The sequence below is a fragment of the Orycteropus afer genome, unplaced genomic scaffold (assembly GCF_000298275.1).
Source record: "Orycteropus afer afer isolate SDZICR_OR568_19922 unplaced genomic scaffold, OryAfe1.0 scaffold00027, whole genome shotgun sequence".
Taxonomy (NCBI): domain Eukaryota; kingdom Metazoa; phylum Chordata; class Mammalia; order Tubulidentata; family Orycteropodidae; genus Orycteropus; species Orycteropus afer.
The window spans coordinates 19,556,554-19,565,390 of NW_006921614.1; positions in this window are offsets into that span (position 1 = coordinate 19,556,554).

Below are 8,837 nucleotides of genomic sequence, written 5' to 3' on the forward strand. Positions count from 1 at the left end.
CTTTTCAAAAAACCAACTTCTGGTCTTGTTGATTTTTTTTTTTTTGTTTTTCTATTTTCTGTTTCATTGATTTCTGCTCAAATCTTGATTATTTCTTTTTTTCTTGTGATTGTAGGCTTTTCTGCTGTTCTTTTTCTAATTGTTGGAAGATGTTGGATTGAGGTATTGATTTTGACTCTTTTTTTTTTTATGTGTGCATTTATTGCTATAAATTGGCCTCTTATCACTGCTTTTGCTGTGTCCCAAAGATTTTGGTATGTTGTGTTTTCATTTTCATTTGATTCAAGGAATTTTTTATTTCATTTTTTGTTTCATCACCCAGTCATTCTTAAGGAGGGTGTTGTTCAGTTTCCATGTGTTTGCTCTTTTTCCATTGATCTTCTTGTTATTGATCTCTAATTTTACAGCATTGTGATATGAGAAGATGCTTTGCAGTATTTCACTGTTTTTAAATTTATTAAGTCTTGTTTTATGGCCTGACATATGGTCTGTCATGGAGATGTTCCATGTGCACTGGAAAAGACTGTATATTGTGCTGTTGTTGGGTGAAGTGCTCTGTAGATATCTATAAGGTCAAGTTAGTGGATTGTATTGTTTAGCTGTTTTGCATCTTTGTTGAGTTTCTTTCCAATTCTGTCTTTCATTGAAAGTGGTATATTAAAGTCTCCCACTATGACTGTGGAGTCATTTATTTGCCTTTTCAACTCTTTTAAAGTCTGATTTCTGTGTTTTGGGGCTCTTTCATTGGGTCCATAGATATTTATTATGGCTATATCTTCATGTTAAATCGATCCCTTAATCATTATATAATGTCCTTCCTTGTATGGTGGTTTTTGTCTTAAAGTCAATTTGATCAGAAATTAATATTGCCACTCCTTCTCTTTTTTGGTTGCCATTTGCTTGATATATCTTTTTCTAACTTTTGATTTTTAGTCTATTTTTTTCTTAGTCTCCAAGGTGTGTCTCTTGTATCTGCATATTGATGGGTTATACTTTCTTATCCAGTCTGAAACTCTCTATCTTTTGAGTGATGCATTTAATCTATTAACATTCAGCATAATTATCTACAAGTATGAATTGGTTGCTGTCATTTTGTTATGTATTTTTTTGTGGTATTTCTGGTTTCTTTTTTCCATATAATTTTCTGTGCTGAGTTAATTATGTTTTTGCATCATGTTATCATTTCCTTTGTTGCTATTGTTTTAGTATTTGCTAAATATTTGTGCTTTTCCTATTTATTATTGAGATATGAAGGTTTATCATTTTTCCTTGAGGTTACCCCATGATTTATAATTTTCTCCCTGAGTTTAGAACAGTCCATTTGATCTTGCAACTCTCTTGACTTCCTCACCATTTAGAAGTTCTGTAATTACTCTATTTTTTCCCTCTTTTTGGTTTGCAGTTGTCCTTATTTGCCAATTGATGTCTCTGGTTCCCTGTTTATAATCTTGTAAGCTTATTTTACTTTGGATACGTCCGTAGTTGTGTTGGTTTCTGTTTATGTCATCCTGTGTATTAATGGTTGGTTGTTGTTTGCTCTTATTGGTTCTCTGCTCAAAGGATTCCTTTTAGTATCTATTGTGAGGTTGGTCTTCTTTTAACAAATGCCCTTAATTTCTGCTTATCTGGAAATCTCCTGAATTCACCATCACATTTGAGGGACAATTTTCCTGGATATATAATTCTTTGTTGGAGAATTTTCTCTTTAAGTGTTCTGTATATACCACCCCATTGCCTTCTCATTTGTGTGGCTTGTGCTGAGAAATCAAAGCTTATTCTTATTGGTTGTACTTTGCAAGTAACTATTTGTTTTTCCCATGCTGCTTTCAGGATTCTTTCTTTGTCTTTGGTTTTGATGAGTTTGATGATGACATGTCTTGGTGATTTTTTGGGGGGGTCTATCCTGTTTGGGGTTCATTGGACTTCTTGAATGGATATATTCTTATCTTTCATCATATCAGGGAAGTTCTCTTCCAACAAGTCTTGGACAATTTTCTCAGTGGTTTTATTTTTCTCATCCTGTTCTGGAATTCCAATTACACATAGACTATTCTTTTTTATGGCATCCCACATGAACCTTAGGCTTTTTTCATTTTCTTTTGATCTTGTTTCTGATTGATCCCTTTCCAAAGAAGTATTCAGGTATTTTTCTTCAATCTCATTAATTCTGTCGTCCTTTGATTTGATTCTACTCCTTTGCCCTTTCAATGTTGTGGTAGTTCAGTTTGTGTGTCAACTTGGCTGGACCTGGTTGAATGGTTGAGCAGTTGAATGTAGTATTCCCATGATGAAGCTGGTAATCAACTCTGTGGTAGAATCTCCTGGGAACAGCTGAGTAGCTGCCTTAGGGAATGTTGTCTGCTTCCTGTATATAAGCAGAAGCCTTGGCTAATGGTCTTGAGCTCATGTCATGCTTGGATCCTACATGTAGCCATGTCATTGTTTAGCAGCCTGCCATGTTCTGCCAACCTTAGGACGTACAATGGACTTAAATTAATGACCTGCCATGTGGTTTGGTAATATCGGGACTGTGCCTTTTTACTTGTTGACCTTAGATCTGACAGCCTCAGCAGCCAGCAGCTGAGTGAAGAAAAGCCTCCAGCTTCAGTGGGCCAGGAGCAGGAGGCAGAGCTACAACTCAAGGTTGAGGGGCTTTCACCCAGCCCCTATAGGCTGGCACTTTGAACTTGGACTTTTAACCTCACGAACTGTAAGAGAATAAACTCCTGTTTGTTAAGGCCATCCCATTTGTGGTATATTTCTGTCAGAGGGGCACTAGGTAACCAGAACAAATGTGTTATCTATTTTTGAAAATTTAGTATTATTCATCTGGATTTCTATCTGTAGATTTTGTATCATTTCTAAATTTTCATTTATTTTGTCATTTTGTTCTTGTATTTTCTTCCAAAATCATTCTAGGGTTTTGTCTGTGTTTTCCTTAATTTTGTCACTGTTTTCCTTGATTTGTCCCTCAATCCTTTGAAAATGCCTAAATATAATTGTTTTGAATTCCTTATCAGGGTGTTCCAATGCTGTTTCTTCCTCAGGGATGTGTTCTGGGTCTGTATCCTGCTTCCTTGTTTCTCCCACTTTATCTTGCTTTTTTGTGTGGACTGTGATTGTTTGTTGTCTCCAAGATGTAACATTGTTGTATTTAGATCTCCATTAACTGCTTGTGAAGAGCAGCCCAGGCTGAGTCAGGCTTTTCTTGGTGGTCATTTATCATTGGGCACTTGGTGAAGAAGGAAGTGGTGGTTCTCACACAGTAAGTGAAGCTGCAGGAGATGTGGGTGTAGTAGTGTCGTATGGGCACTGTTGCTGTCTCACACTCAGTTAGACAAAAACAATAATCAAAAAACCATCAAAAAAGTAAAAGCCAGTGGACAGAAAACACAGTGTGTCAACACACAGGAACAATCACCAAAAAAAGAAAAAAGAAAGAAAGAAAACCCCACAATATTGGGGAGAAGGCAATAAGAGAAAAAAGGTAGAGTAGGAGAATAATGAAGATTAAAATGGGAAAAATGTAAAAATAAAAACAAGGAATAGGGTTAACCATGAGAAAAACAAAACAAAACAAAAAAAGGTGGGGGTGGGGTGGGGTGTGGTGTGGACCAAGAAATAAAAGAGAGAAAAAAGCTGAAAACTAGAACCTGGGAAGGAAAGAATAAAGAATAACAATAAAAATGACAATAATAATAATTTAAAAACAGACACAAACAAACAAACTAAAAAAAAGAAAAATATATCTGGGCAGTGCAGTGGAGGGTACCCAGGCTCTGTCAGAGCACACAGACTGTGATGGAATTCCTGCTGGCTCAGAAGGTGGGTGGAAGTGAGGGATAGCTGTACCTCTATTCACCAAGAGAGTGTGGGGTATAAGAGCAAAAAAGGGGAATATCACATTTTTCCAGTCATTCATGTCCACAATGACTTTTTGTTTCCTGGCAAGTGGAGTATATTCTTAAGTTCCTGGAATCTGGAAGAACACTGTTGTTTTAACTATCCAAAATGATCAAACCACTTGTAAACATTCAAAATGGCTGTGCCCTATGCCATAAAAATCAACAGCTCATCCCACCTTCCTCTTTGCCAATTCTCCTTTTATTCACCATCCACCAGTGCAGTCCTCCATACAGCCCCTGGCAAGTAGTGCCAATTTTTAGGTTAATTCTTAGGTCCTAACACCACTTGGCAATATACAAGCTTTCCATGCTGTCAAGATCACTGATAGACCACAGCTCTGTGTATCTCCTTTTTTTCAGTGTTTTCATGCAGGTTCTTCTACTAGTTGGAGATTGGTCCACTTCTATATCCTTCCCTTCAAAGCTCAGGGCTCCAGGATTATCCTCTGTGTCTGTTAATTGGTTGCCCTTTTCTTTGTTGAATAGGGTCTGTGCAGTCTATCTGCCTATTCCACCATCTTACCAGAACTTTCAAAATCCATAGACTTTCTTGGAAACCACTGGTACAGTTTCCATCTCTGGACTCCCAACCCCTCCTTCCATGTTCAGCCACACTTCTGTGTTATAAAGGACCATTTGATGGCTCCTGGTTAGATCCTTCTAACCAGAAAGGATGTTCCATACTTAGGTGTATTGCTACACACCACATCACTTTTCAATGGGAGAGCCACTTGCTGAGAAACCTTATTCAGCCCCTTCTCATATACACTAAATGGCTATGGGAGCTGGATTTTGGAGACAGCACGTTGAGGGGAGTTGGAAGCAGGGAGCTAGAAGACAGAGTACTGGGTCTTCCTCTTAGTAGCTATGTTACCTGGGGAGATAATTTGGCCTCTCTGGTCCCTACTTTTGTCATTAGTGAAAAGAGAGTGTGATTCCTCCCTGACAGAGTTGTGATACTCAGCGGAGATGAAGTGAGACACCATACCTGTGAGCAGGTGCAGTAGAAATAGTACTATGTGCTCACAAACCATTTTGTTTTCTTCCTTGGCTCATAAAGTTATCTTTCCATGCTAATCAGTGGAGCCAAAGGACTGACTCTTGACAAGGACATGAGGTTGAAATGATGGATACCACTTGCAAGCCTGACCCATCATATCTCCCTGTACAATCTTTCTCTCATCTCCTTCTGCTTAAACTTTTCAGGCCACATGTTGAGGCTGGTGATCTCCCAAGATGAAATAAGCCATGTGTGTGAATAAGTATGTGGAACAGACCCTTCCCCAACCTCTAACCACATTATGACATGGCATTAGTGAATAGTAACTTTTGCTATGATAAGCCACTGCACTTTCAGATTTCTTTGGTTTTGCATTGCAGCCTTGTGTAGCCGACAGAAGCAGTAATTTTGTAAGCGAAAAGCCAGATATGCTCTATTTTAACCAGAGCAATTGTTTAAAATTTGGAATTTAAAGGCTCAATGGCACATGCTTGCTTCAATTGGCCACAATCTCCATCATTCCCTATTATTTATTTCCGGCCACTTCAAACATTCGCCCACTCAGCTCCATTAAACATTTGGTATGCAAGCATGAAAAGTTTTGCATCAAAGTCACTTTTTAATGAGTGCTTCAGTTTTTCACATCCTGTGGCACATTCAGGAAGGTACATAGGCTCATTACAGTAAAGGAGAGCATAGCCCATCAAAGCTATGGGTTCAAATATCCAGATTTAAAAGTTGCATGTGGCTTAATGAAAAATTACTTGTCTTGTAAATCAGATATCTTGGCTTTGGTTTTGGCCCTATCACTTTGATGCTGTGTGACTTTAGCCAAGTCATAGCTCAGGGTCTCAATTTCCTTGTTTCCAAAATGAAGGATTAAAAAAAAAAAAAAAAAAAAAAAGTCCTTCTGACTCTAAGATTCTATTTTTCTAGGCTGTTTAGGGAGGGAAATGGATAGATAGTATATTCATTTTTTCTAGGACAGAACAGAAAATAGTCAAAGAGGAGATGGAGAAGAAAGGAGATCGATCTGACCTGGGGAAAGAGGTCAGTGTTTGGGAGTGGAAATGTGCACTTTTATTAAAAGTAGTTGCCCTCAGGGAGTGCGAAGTCCCTGAGTGGTGCAAAAGATGAACACATTCATCATCTGCTAACGGAAAGGTTGGTGCTTCAAGCCCAGCCAGAGGCACGTTGGAAGGCAGTACTCATGATCAACTTCTGAAAAACCAGCCACTGAAAACAATATAGTTGCACATCTCTAATCATTGCAGCTACTAACAATAGAAAAAAGACAAAAACAACCTCAGCGCCCATCAGTGGATGAATGCATAAATAAAATGTGGTGCATGCATTTAACAGGATACTTCTCAGTGATAAAGCAAAATGAGCTCCCAAAACATTTTATAATGTGAACAAACCTAGAGAACATTGTGCTAACCACAATAGATCAATCTCAAAAAATGAAGAAATTAACAAATATTGTATGCTCTTACTTTTATGAAATGACATGAATAGGTAAATTACAGAAACTAGTATTAATTAACAAGAACAACAATATTAATTAGTGCTCATGAGGGTGGGAAGGGGGAGAGGGAGAAGTACTCTCTAGGCAGTAGTCACTTTTTGTTATGTTTCCTATTCAGGAAAGATGATACTGAATAGAGTGAAGTTTGCATAGTATGACTGATGTAACATGTCCGTAAGCTATCTGTAAGGAAAAGAGATGAATGGGCAAATGTTAGGTTGTGTATGATTTTGCAACAATGGTAATAACAATAACAACAAAAATGGCTAAGCTGCAGATGCTGACACTAATTACTAATAACCAATCATGATTTAGCCATAACAAATCACTTCATGGGATTCATTCTCTCGGTTTGTGGAATAAGGGCCATGGTCTCATGGGACAATCCAGTCAATTGGAATAATATACCTCCAAGTACTGTACAGTTGACAGTGGCAAAGGCACACATCTGTGAAACATTCCTTTTCTTTTTAATGACACAGAAACTAACCTGGTCTGCAAAGCTGCTAATTCAACAGAGCAGTTTAGCATCTGTCTGGGAATCTTTCTCTGGAGATGCCCATCGTGCAGGTCTTTGTGATTATATGCATAGAGCTCTGGTAGCACAGTGACTAAGGCATCTGAATGCTAACCAGAAGGTTGGTGGTTCAAACTCACCAGCCATTCCGTAGAGGCAAGACTGGGTAATCTACTTCTGTAAAGATTTACTTCCTCAGAAACCCAATGGGGGTTGCTATGAATTGAAATTGACTTGATGGCAGTGGGTTTGGTTTGGGTTTTTATGTCTTTATTAAACTTTACTCCAATTTAATAGTTCTCTCCATTTTGAGCCCCTCTAATGATAAAAGCTAGGAGCTCTGGTAGCATAGTCCCTATGGCATTTAACTGCTAACCAGAAGGTTGGTGGTTCAAACTCCATGGAAGGAAGACTGGGCAATCTACTTCCCATAAAGATTTACCACCTCAGAAATCCAAAGGGGGTCGCTGTGAGTTGGGATCAACCAGATGGCAATGAGTTTGTTTTTTTGAGTTTAGTATGGTGAATAGTGTCTGGGGTCTCAAAAGCTTAGGTATAGCCATATAAGATATATTTATTTGTGTGGAAAAGAAGGGAAAGAAAAAAACCCAGAAGCATACAGGAAAGGGCTTGATGAAGAGATGGTAGTTTTTGGCTATCACTCCCATCCCTCAACCCATGATAGGTAGCCATATTCTTGGTGCAGTTGGTGCCAGAGTGGGCAATAAGGACCTCATCCCTCAAAAACAGTGTTTGTGTATTTTGATGGCTGCTTTTGATCACTGGGGAACTTATCAGAGAACTTTTTTACCCAAGATGTCATTTTTAGATTGGCCTTCAAAGACTGCTCTAAGATGGAGAAATGTCAGTATGGTCCTGTAAATAAAGCATATGGCTCAGAGTCAACAGGCTTGAATTCTATTTCTAGGTTTCTCCTGATTCTCTTTGCAGTTCTGTGACACATACATCTCACTGTTTTAGATGGTTGGCTCCCCCACCTCCCAAAATCTAATCTACTAAGAAAAAATATGAGAAGTAGTTAACCAGTGGTAACCAGGAACTTGGGAATCCATAAAGTATATACCAAAGGATGTATTCAAAGATGCATTTGCAGCATTTGGGAACAGACTTTGGAGAAGTTTGTCCTTTCTTAAAATCTCTATAAGGTGAAAGCTTTAGTGGCACCAGAGTAAGGTCAGTGTTCCTAGCCCTGAGGGTGTCTTGGACCTGCAAGTTAAACATCAGTTTTCTTTAAATATATGAAGTTTCCTTAAATGTTTCATAAGGATGTGGGGTTAATTTGGATTATATTGGATATTTACAGTACTTTGGTGATTTAGAAGAAACCTGCTATATTATTGCAAGATACACATCCTTTGCAAGACAGCAGAATTCTGTGGAAAGTGTACAGAATTTGAAGGCTTGAATTCTTGTCCTTATTATATCACAATCTAGTTGTGTGAGTTTGGATGAGTCGTTTGTCTTCTCCAGGCTGCTGCTTATACATTTGGAAACTTGGAGTGATAAGGAAAAATATTTGATTAGACAACAGGAAAATTTTGTTTGCCATAAAAATGAGCTCTTAGCCACTGCTGGAGTTTTTAGAGAAGGATCTTTAAAAGCCTAGTTCAAGTGGCCTCAGCAGACCTGGAAGGTGGTCTGAGTGAGGATCTGGAAGCCTATGGACAAAAGAACGCTAAAGGGTAGTTTATCCAAGAAGCCTGAGGTCTGCATTTGATGTCATACAATGCCCTCCTCATGAACCCTATGAGGAGGCCTGCGGACTTCTGTTGGAATCACAATGAAATCAATGGTTGTTGTTGTTGTTATGTGCCATCAAGTCAGACCTGACTCAGTGACTCCTCTTTGGGTTTCTGAGGCAGTATC